Source organism: Medicago sativa, chromosome 2, assembly GCF_051527215.1.
Source record: "Medicago sativa cultivar Bolivia chromosome 2, Bolivia_mono, whole genome shotgun sequence".
NCBI classification, from domain to species: domain Eukaryota; kingdom Viridiplantae; phylum Streptophyta; class Magnoliopsida; order Fabales; family Fabaceae; genus Medicago; species Medicago sativa.
The window spans coordinates 8,722,931-8,734,640 of record NC_140750.1 but is presented as its reverse complement, the minus strand read 5'-3'; positions in this window follow the sequence as shown (position 1 = coordinate 8,734,640).

Sequence of the window (11,710 nt, the reverse complement as noted above, 5' to 3'; positions counted from 1 at the left end):
AAGCGACACTCATTTTGAAACGGAGGGAGTATTAGATATTTATATATAACCAAATTAAACTTTTTTGGAGGCCTTTTGGCCTAAAATTTTGAGACCTAAATCCCTAGCTTGGGCCGGCCTTGTATAGACTTCACTCTGCTTATCTTCCACTTCAAGAAACAACATTGCAGCCTACAATACTTACCGAACAAGAAAGTGATCAGTTGAAGAACTTCCTTACTTGTCTTGTACTTCAAGAAACAGTCTTACGACTCATATGTCGCGCCAAGCAAGAAAACCGCCTTGTATTTTAACTTTCTTTTTTAAAAAAAAAATGATTCTAACATGATTTTGAGTTACACACATATTGAGTCTTTTATTGTTACTTTTATATTCTTTAGTTTATATTCCCCAGACTTTGTCATTTTCCCTTTCATTTTAATCTACTTTTTTAGCAGAAATTTGAATATACTTGTAGCTTATTAAAGAAATTATAATTAAATATTTAAAAACTGAAGGAAAAAAAGGGCACCCCAGTGGCAGCCAGAGCTCCATCGCCTATGTATTACATCTATGTATTGGTGTATCCCATTGATTAATTCAAGGTCCATCCTTACATTTGAAACTCACAGAAACCAACCTGGCAATGTTGCTATTGAATGTGTCAAGTGATACATATGCATTTGCAACATAATAGATGAGTTTATTTTTGGTTATTTCTACAAAGCTCTCTTAGATATCCACCTACTAAACATGTCAAAACATTCCTTAGGCCGGTACTCCGGAGCTGTGTGTCCTCCACCCTGAAAATTTGATCAATCAATAATAGAGTAAAGAAACTAGTAATGATTCTATATCTAAAGGACTATATTACACATTCCTATAACATAAGGGCATTATGTATGATCTATTTCTATTGAGGAACATGATGCTTGCCTTCACAGTTGCAAATGTCATTCCATTGGAGTAAGTCCTTGTAATATCCCGCCTGACAGTATCGGTATATTACCCGTTGACCGTGTCAGATGAATTTAATTCATGGAAAGTAAGTTATTGGAAATATTTTATGAGATGTCAGCTTTTACAGGGAAAGTATCAGAGTCGTTTTAAACAAGTTCAAGGCAAGGGCAAAATGGTAAGTTCACGAGGAAAGGATATTTATTTGGAATTGGCCCAAAATATCTCACTTTCTCCTTTCCTTTCTCACTCTAGGTTTTTGGGAAAGACTTCTCTCCTCCTTCTCTCTACCTCCCACGCCCTTTTCTCTCTTCTTCTCCACCAAATCTTCTTCTTTCCACTAGCAAGTGAACTAATATTGCTCTCTCTTAATTTCTTAAGCTTGAGGAAGCTTGGGTTTTGCTTGGTTACTATATTTCTTCTCTCAAGAATGGATCCAAGAAGTTAGGGTTTGGATTTAAGCAAGAAGCTATGGCTTTTGGTTGTTGATTTGGAGCTTATGTTGATTATATTTCATGGAAGTGGAGAGGGTTAAGCAAGGAACAACCTTGAGTTGAGGTCCTCTTGAAATCAAGGGTTAGGGTTGGTTCATGGTAAGTTGGAGGATGAATCAAGGTATGGTTTCTTCATGGTCAAGGATCATGATGCTTAGATGACAAGAAAGGACAACAAGTTTGAATGGTTTGAGCCAAAGAAGCAAGTGGATTAAGCTAGGGTTTTGGGCTTGTTGAGCTTGGGACTTGGAGATGTTGCAAGAACTTTGCTAGGTGAGTTCCATAGATAGCTATCCTACCCTTTGGGTTTATGTTTATGTCTTGTAAGATAATATGAAAATTCTAGGGTTTATGAATGAATTGATTACCCCTTTTTATGTCATGCATGCTAAATATGTTTTATACTTGTCATATGAATGTTTTACAAGTTTTCTATGGCCTCTAGTGTCATGTTATGCATATGGATGTTTGGTTTTGAGGTTTTTGGGTCAAAAACACCAATTATGCAGGTGCTGGACTGTCATAACTCGCCTCGCGAGTAAGCTACTCGCCACGGCGAGTATGAATGTCGATTGGGGGTGCTGCTCGCCCCAAGCTCGCCTCGCGAGCAAAACAACTCGCCACGGCGAGTGATACTACTCGCCTCGCGAGTAAGTCTGGGCACAAGAGCACAGCTTGCTTGCCTCAGGCCCTGTTGTTATCCTTTGAGCTGGTGTTACCCATTCAATCTTTTATAAAAACAAACCCCTCAAACCAAGGTTTTATATGATGATTTTTAAAAGAGTTTTCTTACGAAATGAGGCAAGTATTTAATAGGCTTAGCAATGCATGGTACATGAAAAATTGGCATGTATGATATGATATGAGTTGGGGTAGCAAGTTATAAATTAAGCAAGGGAAAAACTAGAGCTTTGACATAGTTGTCAAGAACTAGCAAGTTAGCAAGAATCCCTAGAATGTTCATACGCGAAGTATATATCTTCGCACATGATTAAGAATAAGATTGCAAGTATGTTAAGCCATGGATTGATTAGTTAATCTCTCCACTAAGACTAAGTATGTACAAGTATGAACATTTACCGCTAATCGGATCGATTAAGGTTCCGAGGTAAACATGTATGCATCATTAGGTTTAACCTATACGCACGACAAGACTATGATTATTAAGTAGGTGGCATGTCTCTTGCTATCCACATCAGGGGGATACAAGAGGTTCTCGATCTAAGGGGAACGATTCAAGCCGTAAGGGACCCGCATGTCACTGAAATTAACAAGACGTAGGTGCTCGTGTCTCTTGTTATCCACGCCAGGGGCATACGGGAGGTTCTCGACCTAAGGGGAACGGTTCAAGCCGCAAGGGACCCGCACGACACCGAGGGAGTCCGATGTACGTACATCGGTCATGTATGGGATTGATCTCGTGATTACTCCACCCGGGACTATCCGTAAAATGAATCAAGATAATAAATGTTTGTTCAACGCTAACCTAATGAATGAACTTAGATACGTTTATGCATGATATGAATACGATTATGTTCCTTATGATTATGGTATGGCATGTAGTATGATTCATGCAAGACCATGTTAAGGACAAGAGCATTAGATGCTATATGACAAGTATAAGGCATGGAAAAGAGCAAGATAAGAATGTTACACCGATGACGATCTTAGGTTTCCCCTAATCGTCCGGTTTAGAATCATGTTATGATATGTTAAGCTTAGGCCTTGATACGTAGATCGTATACTTGGCAATGCGGTTTTAGATACCCCTTGACCGCCATGACATGTGTAGGAAGTGAAACCTATAACAAGTAAGATAAGATTAAGACGGCTCTAGTATGCATTACCGTCTAAGTATGCAAGTCCCCACACACGTATAATCAACCGTCAGGTTGTAATGTAGACACGTGGTGACCGTAGGTTTCCCCTCGAGGTTGCCCATAGCCTAGGATTTAGGGGAACTCACTGAGACATTATGTCTCATCCCAATCCTTATTTGTTTCAGATAAGCAAGACGTTATGCAAGCTTGAAGTCGGATGGATGTTTCAGCAACTATGCGTTCGTGTCGCTGCAGGATGCTTTGGATTTTGAAGGATGAAATTATATGTATAGTTGAGATGTTTATGTGATTTATGTACGAACGCGGTTTGTTGTATGAATATTCATTCATGTGTAATTTATGTTGTATATTTTAATGTATCCAGTACTAAATTTCAACGCACGTGCTAGACTTTCTAGATACGTCTAGTATGGGTGTTACATTTGGTATCAGAGCAGACCTCTCCCAGTACGGTGTGGTTCGGGGACGAACCAGGCGGAAGCTGGTGGGCATGTAACACACACAACGTGGTACAGTAACAGTGGCGGAGCCAGGCCGGCCCCGGACTTAAGCGGGATGAGTCGGACCACCGGACTGTTACAGGTACTATCGTTAATAAGAGGAACCGAATCACATCGGAATGAGAGGGATCCGGAGGCCGTGTAGGTATGGGACTACATGGTTGAAGGAAGGCTTATAAGAATTGTTAGGTACTACCCATATCAACAAGATGCATCTTCTTTTCGGTAGCTCAATCCATAGGAACTCCATAGTTAAGCGTGCTTGGCTTGGAGTAGTACTAGGATGGGTGACCTACCAGGAAGTTTCCCGGTAAGCGTGCGAGTGAGGACAAAGCATGCTGAAAAGACTCGTGTTGATTTGTGGGGTTAGTCGACAATCCTAAAAGCAGTCTGGGATGTTACATTTGGTATCAGAGCAGGTCGATTCAGACCGTGCCTTGGGTCATTAAATTACAACTAAGGTAGTGGGACCATTGGGTTCCGGGTAAATGTTCTAGTTGTTGTTGTTAGTTGAGCCTGATCAACTCAATTTAACATTCGACGATTAGAATGGATGCCTGAGAGCTGAATAGGACCCAGGAGGAACGAAGTATGTGATGAAGAAGTTTGATCGTGCCAAAAGGTGGCCGGTGAACTAATCAAGTAGAAGTGTGAATCCTCCGGGAATGTAAGGCATGTTAGGAAGGAACGTTCCGACAACGTCGGGTAAGATGATAGTGATACTTAATGTACCCGTAAGCAAAGAAGTTGGATATATATATCTAATCATGACCGAAAGATTCGGTAAGAGTTGTTGTTGGAATGGGTTTATGATATTCTGGAATGTCAGAACAAGGCTACAAGATAGCGAGAAGTCGACATATGTTGACGGAGTCAGCAGGCTCTCAGGAATAGCAATATGTGAATGAAGTTAAGGACATGTATGCTCGGAAAGTTGCGTAAGTGGAAATGTAACGAGGTAAGTTATTCGTAGTGGAGGAAGTTAAGGATTCAAGAGAAAGTTTTATGTTATCAGGAGTAAGGCATTGATTTCCGACATGCCAAGAATTGTATCGAAAAATGTTGATGTTGCCATGCATATGTTATAGAATATTTTACGATGATAGGAATGACTGATGTGCATTGTATACTTGAGAATAAAAATTTTATGCAATAAATGTTTTCTGAAAAATAGAGTTGGAGAAGCTCCCCAATAGCAAGCCTGGGACGAAACTTCCCGTTTTGTGAAATCTACTAGTTTGTTCCTATGGTTTGCAATGACTATTGGGGAGATGTCTTCACAATAATATTTTATGTGACAAAAATCTTTTATGACATCAAGTAACGAATGCATATCATATCCTAAGATTTCCAAGGGAAAAGACATGGGCAACCATCAACGAAATCGATACGGTTCAAGGAAGCTTTGGAAGATAATGTGTTAAGAGTCAAGAACGAGCCAAGATCAAGAATATAGAAGTTCCGGTATTTAGAAGGAAAGTCGCGGATGTTTATGTACGAGGTATGAAGAAGAAGTTTAAGCGGTGCAAAGTTATGGGAATTCACAAGGTTCACAGATTATATGGAATTATGACGTATCTCTCGAACCTATGTTTTGCTTAATAGATTTGCTAAGGCTCGATATGATGTTGAATCACAAGTTTAAATAAATTTAGAAAGATTTACACGTATGGGTGATTGAAGTTGGTATTTTGAAAATTCACAAGAGATTTTCTAGAGACCGGTTTGCTACTACACTCGTAGAGCGGGCTAGACTTATTAGAGTCTAGGTTTGATGGCGCGTATGTGTTATCAACTCGTTCTATGATTTTAGAGTAATAACCGGGGCTTAAACTCGATAGTTGTATATAGTAGAAAATCATCAACGTCAATGACCTGTGCGCTAGTTTACGAAGTTTTCCTTAAAAGAAAAATCAATGAGCAAGCATTGATATGATTAAGCAAAATATAGTATGCGTGAATGCGAAGGTACAAGGATTAGATATTCAAGAAAGTCATGTTCAAGTGCTAGATGGGTTTGTTAACGGATTTTGAGTTTACTCGAAAACAAATTCAAGTATGATATGTATGGTAAGTGCAACCAGCAAGAACGTAAGGTTTATCCCCAAGTCAAGTATTATGAACATAAGATAAGTTATCATGAGATTTGAAGTTACAAGACAAGTGTAAGGATGTGACATTGGTTGCAATATGGGAAATTTTGAGAACAGTTCGAGAAAGGAGTATTTAAGTGAGGATCAGAAATGTGAAGTCTTAATTGCTCTAACGGATTAGAGTAATGGTTTAAGCAAACCGGTGGGAATCAGAGTAGCGCCATGGAAGCTGATCGTTAATCATGAAACATGGAATTTTAGTATGAAAGAATTTTCGGTTGGTAATACAAGTTAACAAGAATGCATTATAAGACAAGTGAGGAGTTCTCGATGTGAAAGGTAAGAATGGATGCATGAATGATGATGATATTGGAAAACATGTGAGGTTCAGAAGGTTTCCTCTTGAGATTCAAGTTTAGTGTTCCTGAAGAAGAGGAACAAGTCATGTTAGGTGGACCAAGGATTTTCCTATGGATATGTAAGCATGTTAACATGTAGGGAGATGCGACTCTTAAGTTTTGTTCAATGAGAATCATACTTTCGTATGCAATACTTGTTGAGTGGAAACGATACTTGTTAAAATATGTCAAGTCATGATTTATAACTTTTAAAGTTAAGATTGGTATCAAGGAACTTAGGAATGATGTTTTTATTTAACTCATGGAATTATACATTTTCGAAACTGATGAGATACGTCGTAAGTGGACTCACTTAAGACGTACAAACTTCAGGACCAACTTGTCGTGGACAAGTTTTGGGCGAGTTGTAAAAATCTTTTTCTAAAAATATCGAAACTCGCCTGGTGGTTCTGGGGTGCCATTACACAATCAGTTTTGGAAATGATAAAATCTTTTTAATCATGAAACTATACGTTCCAAGAACCCGAATACCAGAGTTTAAGAGAATTCTTCAAAGAAAGATTTTAGAACACGTATCGTTATCATTTAACAAGAGGCGGCACTTGAAAGTATGCACATGTTATGGGAACGACATTGTTCGTATGAAGCCAATATCCTACAGGATACACGGAAATGTTTTAAGAATGTTTGATGTATGTGCAAGTAGATTTGCTAGAAAGTTTCAAGAGCATGCGAACCACGACGGTGGTGATTAATTGTCAGACGAACGGTATTGTTAATTTCACATCCTCATGTCAAGTAATATGAGTTACCCCTTAGTAAGGGTGTGATAAGATGCAATGAAATTGCAATGAAATCAGAATATTTCCTAAGGCTCTGAAAAGAGATAAGAGATTCATGGAATCGTTTATATGAGTAATACAAGTAAGAAGCATGTGTCTCAAGGTACAGTAAGGTGTATGTATGAAATATGTCTTATGTTGCAAGTAAGCACTGCAGGGCAAACCTGGTTTCCGTAGGATCCCAGTTAAAAGGCAAATCCTGGGTGTTCATGTTTATGATAAGATATCTTTATGAATGGTTTATGTTAAGCGGTTAAAGTACGAGTCCGAGACGACAAGTCTTTGTGTAGCAAGGAATATTCTAAATCATGATGTAACAAGTTAGCTCTAAAGTTTAAGTGATATCAAGATCAAGAAGGTTATGTTCAGTTGCATGTGGGTTAAGAAACAAGATGAGGACATGATACGACGACCCCTTTGAATATGTATGAATAGAAATGTATGGCACAGACCAAAGATGGTAAGTTTATGTCATGATGTTTGGTAGACGGTCTCTAAATTTCGAGGACAAAATTTTTTTTAGGGGGGTAGAATGTAATATCCCGCCTGACAGTATCGGTATATTACCCGTTGACCGTGTCAGATGAATTTAATTCATGGAAAGTAAGTTATTGGAAATATTTTATGAGATGTCAGCTTTTACAGGGAAAGTATCAGAGTCGTTTTAAACACGTTCAAGGCAAGGGCAAAATGGTAAGTTCACGAGGAAAGGATATTTATTTGGAATTGGCCCAAAATATCTCACTTTCTCCTTTCCTTTCTCACTCTAGGTTTTTGGGAAAGACTTCTCTCCTCCTTCTCTCTACCTCCCACGCCCTTTTCTCTCTTCTTCTCCACCAAATCTTCTTCTTTCCACTAGCAAGTAAACTAATATTGCTCTCTCTTAATTTCTTAAGCTTGAGGAAGCTTGGGTTTTGCTTGGTTACTATATTTCTTCTCTCAAGAATGGATCCAAGAAGTTAGGGTTTGGATTTAAGCAAGAAGCTATGGCTTTTGGTTGTTGATTTGGAGCTTATGTTGATTATATTTCATGGAAGTGGAGAGGGTTAAGCAAGGAACAACCTTGAGTTGAGGTCCTTTTGAAATCAAGGGTTAGGGTTGGTTCATGGTAAGTTGGAGGATGAATCAAGGTATGGTTTCTTCATGGTCAAGGATCATGATGCTTAGATGACAAGAAAGGACAACAAGTTTGAATGGTTTGAGCTAAAGAAGCAAGTGGATTAAGCTAGGGTGTTGGGCTTGTTGAGCTTGGGACTTGGAGATGTTGCAAGAACTTTGCTAGGTGAGTTCCATAGATAGCTATCCTACCCTTTGGGTTTATGTTTATGTCTTGTAAGATAATATGAAAATTCTAGGGTTTATGAATGAATTGATTACCCCTTTTTATGCCATGCATGCTAAATATGTTTTATACTTGTCATATGAATGTTTTACAAGTTTTCTATGGCCTCTAGTGTCATGTTATGCATATGGATGTTTGGTTTTGAGGTTTTTGGGTCAAAAACACCAATTATGCAGGTGCTGGACTGTCATAACTCGCCTCGCGAGTAAGCTACTCGCCACGGCGAGTATGAATGTCGATTGGGGGGTGCTGCTCACCCCAAGCTCGCCTCCCGAGCAAAACAACTCGCCACGGTGAGTGATACTACTCGCCTCGCGAGTAAGTCTGGGCACAAGAGCACAGCTTGCTTGCCTCTGGCACTGTTGTTATCCTTTGAGCTGGTGTTACCCATTCAATCTTTTATAAAAACAAACCCCTCAAACCAAGGTTTTATATGATGATTTTTAAAAGAGTTTTCTTACGAAATGAGGCAAGTATTTAATAGGTTTAGCAATGCATGGTACATGAAAAATTGGCATGTATGATATGATATGAGTTGGGGTAGCAAGTTATAAATTAAGCAAGGGAAAAACTAGAGCCTTGACTTAGTTGTCAAGAACTAGCAAGTTAGCAAGAATCCCTAGAATGTTCATACGCGAAGTATATATCTTCGCACATGATTAAGAATAAGATTGCAAGTATGTTAAGCCATGGATTGATTAGTTAATCTCTCCACTAAGACTAAGTATGTACAAGTATGAACATTTACCGCTAATCGGATCGATTAAGGTTCCGAGGTAAACATGTATGCATGATTAGGTTTAACCTATACGCACGACAAGACTATGATTATTAAGTAGGTGGCATGTCTCTTGCTATCCACATCATGGGGATACAAGAGGTTCTCGATCTAAGGGGAACGATTCAAGCCGTAAGGGACCCGCATGTCACTGAAATTAACAAGACGTAGGTGCTCGTGTCTCTTGTTATCCACGCCAGGGGGATACAGGAGGTTCTCTACCTAAGGGGAACGGTTCAAGCCGCAAGGGACCCGCACGACACCGAGGGAGTCCGATGTACGTACATCGGTCATATATGGGATTGATCTCGGGGTTACTCCACCCGGGACTATCCGTAAAATGAATCAAGATAATAAATGTTTGTTCAACGCTAACCTAATGAATGAACTTAGATACGTTTATGCATGATATGAATACGATTATGTTCCTTATGATTATGTTATGGCATGTAGTATGATTCATGCAAGACCATGTTAAGGACAAGAGCATTAGATGCTATATGACAAGTATAAGGCATGGAATAGAGCAAGATAAGAATGTTACACCGATGACGATCTTAGGTTTCCCCTAATTGTTCGGTTTATAATCATGTTATGATATGTTAAGCTTAGGCCTTGATACGTAGATCGTGTACTTGGCAATGCGGTTTTAGATACCCCTTGACCGCCATGACATGTGTAGGAAGTGAAACCTATAACAAGTAAGATAAGATTAAGACGACTCTAGTATGCACTACCGTCTAAGTATGCAAGTCCCCACACACGTATAATCAACCGTCAGGTTGTAATGTAGACACGTGGTGACCGTAGGTTTCCCCTGGAGGTTGCCCATAGCCTAGGATTTAGGGGAACTCACTGAGACATTATGTCTCATCCCAATCCTTATTTGTTTCAGATAAGCAGGACGTTATGCAAGCTTGAAGTCGGATGGATGTTTCAGCAACTATGCGTTCGTGTCGCTGCAGGATGCTTTGGATTTTGAAGGATGAAATTATATGTATAGTTGAGATGTTTATGTGATTTATGTACGAACGCGATTTGTTGTATGAATATTCATTCGTGAGTAATTTATGTTGTATATTTTAATGTATCCAGTACTAAATTTCAATGCACGTGCTAGACTTTCTAGATACGTCTAGTATGGGTGTTACATTTGGTATCAGAGCAGACCTCTCCCAGTACGGTGTGGTTCGAGGACGAACCAGGCGGAAGCTGATGGGCATGTAACACCCACAATGTGGTACAGTAACAGTGGCGGAGCCAGGCCGGCCCCGGACTTAAGCGGGATGAGTCGGACCACCGGACTGTTACAGGTACTATCGTTAATAAGAGGAACCGAATCACATCGGAATGAGAGGGATCCGGAGGCCGTGTAGGTATGGGACTACATGGTTGAAGGAAGGCTTATAAGAATTGTTAGGTACTGTTATACCCTAATTTTGGACCTAAAAATACTAGTTCCATTCTTCTTTCCTTGCATTTCAAGTCATTTGAACTGTCTCTGATCAATTACATCTTTCTCTGCACTTTATTTCAATATTACTTGCAAAATTCACATAAAAGGGTATTTTAGTCATTTCCTATGTTAAAATTTCTTTCAATCTTTGAAAAATTGTTTGAGTCTTTTCAACTGGTTTGAATAAGTCCTTATTTCAATTCTATGTCAAAAATCCATTTCAAAAATTGCATTTGAAGTCATTTTGAGTCAGTTTAGCCCCTAGGGGCATTTTAGTCTTTTCATGTGTTAAAACTCTGTTTAAATTCTAAAAATTTGTCTCTGAGTCTTTTAAATTGCTTGCATAAATTCTTACTTTAGTTCCCTGTCAAGAAAACCATTTTAAAATTGCATCGAAGTCATTTTGAGTCGTTTTAGTCCCTAGGGGTATTTTGGTCATTTCACATAAAATTTCTGATTCATTTTAATCTGCTTTGTTGCTTTTAATCGTCTCGCTTTACGTTAATTTTCAATTTACTTTTTCAAATCAATTTTAGTTTTAATTTTCATTTTGGTCCTTGTACTTTTGTTATTTGCATTTTAATCCTTTTTCAAGTTTGTTAGAGTCAAAGTCAAGGTTTGTTAAGTCCAAGTGCCACATGGCATTGTTTCATTGGTCCAAGCTTACCACATCACCTATAAATAAGTCAAAGTCATGGTCAAGATTCACACACTAATCATTTTTTTTCTTTACCAATTTTATTTTCAATCATTTTTCCACAAAATACACAAAATCACAAAATCATTTTTTCCTTTTTTTCTCCTCTCTCTAACCGCACCATAACCTTCCACCACCACAACCAACTTTCAACCACCACTCAAACCACCCTAACTAACTCTCCTCCACCCTAACAACTTTCAACCTCCATCAAAACCACCACTAAACCACCACAAAACCACCACAATAACCGTCATCATCATCATCATTCAACTCTCAACATCACCACTAACTTCAAAACATATCCTGAATTGTGAATTGCAAGAACACCAGATCGAAGCTACGAATCAGAGGGAGAAAGAATGGATTCCG